The sequence below is a fragment of the Rosa chinensis genome, unplaced genomic scaffold (assembly GCF_002994745.2).
Source record: "Rosa chinensis cultivar Old Blush unplaced genomic scaffold, RchiOBHm-V2 RchiOBHmChr0c36, whole genome shotgun sequence".
Lineage (NCBI taxonomy): Eukaryota > Viridiplantae > Streptophyta > Magnoliopsida > Rosales > Rosaceae > Rosa > Rosa chinensis.
The window spans coordinates 144105-145995 of record NW_020126845.1 but is presented as its reverse complement, the minus strand read 5'-3'; the positions used below and the strand labels follow the sequence as shown (position 1 = coordinate 145995).

The following is a 1891-nucleotide window of genomic DNA, read 5'->3' as shown; positions in this document are numbered from 1 at the left end:
TGAGTGAAGTATAAAGGGAAAATGTTTGAAAACCAGAGCAACTAGTATAAATTTGACAATCAATATATCATATCAAAAGAATGTGAACAGAGGGTTCGTACGTACATCTCAAAATTTGAGGTTGTAGCAATGGAAATTCAATAAGCACTAATGACAACATCAGCCATCCTAAACTAATGTATCATGTTAATAATGTCTTAGGACTTGCAAGTTCAACTCAGTCAAAACCATAAGTCATAATAGCAAATATATTGAAACCTAAAAAGTAAAACCATATCTCTCTTTTCTTGCCATCATGATCAGTAGGTGGTAATGCAGAAAAAGATGTTATAGCAACAACATTGATAATTACATATAAAAGTGAATAACAACTGTGGTTTAGCAAGGCGGTACCTAATTTGCCTCATTAAAAAATAAAAGATCACCCCAACTTTCAAAACTCCAAATCTGCTCCTTCAATGAATGGTCCGTCCTGCCCAGTTTTTAAAAAAATGCCTTTTGTTCGTCCCAGTCCTTAATTAGATGATACCATATTTCCCGGCTATTCCAACCTTCTTCGTTCTCTTAGTCTGCAACAAGAAAATAACCATTTCTTAGAAATACACAACTTTTCAAGATACCAAACCAATTTGAAACAACCAAATCGATTCCAAACTCCATCGATCTCTACAAAAATGGTAAAACCCAAAATTTGAAGTCTGCAAACATGAACAGCAAATGGATTGGGTAATCAAAAATTAATTACTAGTAGTAGCACTTACCTGTGTAAAACCCAATTAACTAATGCACTAATCATTCATCCGTAAAACTATCTACAGTGCTGATATTCAAAGCAGAACTAAGAACCCAACTTTACACAATGCAATGATAAACAATCAAGCCCTAAAATCTTAGCAATACAAAATGCCAAGAAACTAAGAATTCAATATTCATCTAAATGCAATACTGCAAGTATCGTTCGAATTGAAAATGAGGAAACCAGCAAAAGCAGAAGATGAACAAATCAAGCATTCATGAAAGTATATAACTTTACTAGATTTCAAACAAAGTAACAAGGATCGAGAAAACCCAGAAGAGCCAGAGAGATATTTAAATACAAAAATTGATAGAAAGAAGAATTAGGAGGAACCCAGAAAGCCAGAATCTAATACAAAGAGTGACCTGTATCTAAGTGCTCAATTAGCAAATATAATTACCTGAATCGTCCGCAGAAAACCAAGTGCCTTTTGGTGACAATGTCTTCATAATACTGAAGGAAATCGACCTTGGTTCAAACGAAATCCTACGACAACAAAATCAAAATTCAAATCGAATTTCAATCCAGATTGATGTATTCCCCTTCGCAAAGAAACCTTAGAACAACGAAATCAAAACCCAATGACAACCCAGAACCCAAAACCCCAATCACAAACCTTTTGTTAAGTGAGATAGACCCAAATCGGCCGCGACAGAGTGTGAGACGGGACTGAGGGAGGGTTTGTAAGAGATTTAGGACTGAGAGAGGATTTGCAAGAGATCAATTTAAGACTGAGATTTCGTTTAGGGTGCCGACAGAGCTAGTGCTAAAGGTTGGGAGAGTTGAGTGTTGAGTGTTGAGTGTTGAGAGAGTATCGACAGTAAGGCACAATGTATCAAGAGTATCGACAGAAAGTCTTCTTTTTTTTTTCTCTTTTGGACACAATAATGTATGCACCATATAAACCTAGAAAAAAAATCTCAAGTCACTCACACAACACAATTATCACGAACTGTTGTATAAATGCACCATATAAAATCATAATGTGAAATCATGGAGGGAAACATGGCGCCATAGCATTTTGACTCAAAATTTGGTGCCCATGTTCCAAGTTCACACAACAGAAAATCTTAAAACTGTTGTACAATCTTTATA

At 35.4% G+C, this 1891-nt stretch overlaps 1 long non-coding RNA gene across 1 annotated transcript; it reads right to left on the bottom strand.

Moving 5' to 3' along the window:
• Positions 1 to 506: 506 nt before the first annotated feature.
• Positions 507 to 1658, bottom strand: LOC121050903. The gene is made up of 3 exons (XR_005804306.1): positions 1413 to 1658; positions 1197 to 1282; positions 507 to 569 (listed from the first exon to the last, which is right to left on the bottom strand). It is a non-coding gene; the product is annotated as an uncharacterized LOC121050903 (long non-coding RNA).
• Positions 1659 to 1891: the final 233 nt, after the last annotated feature.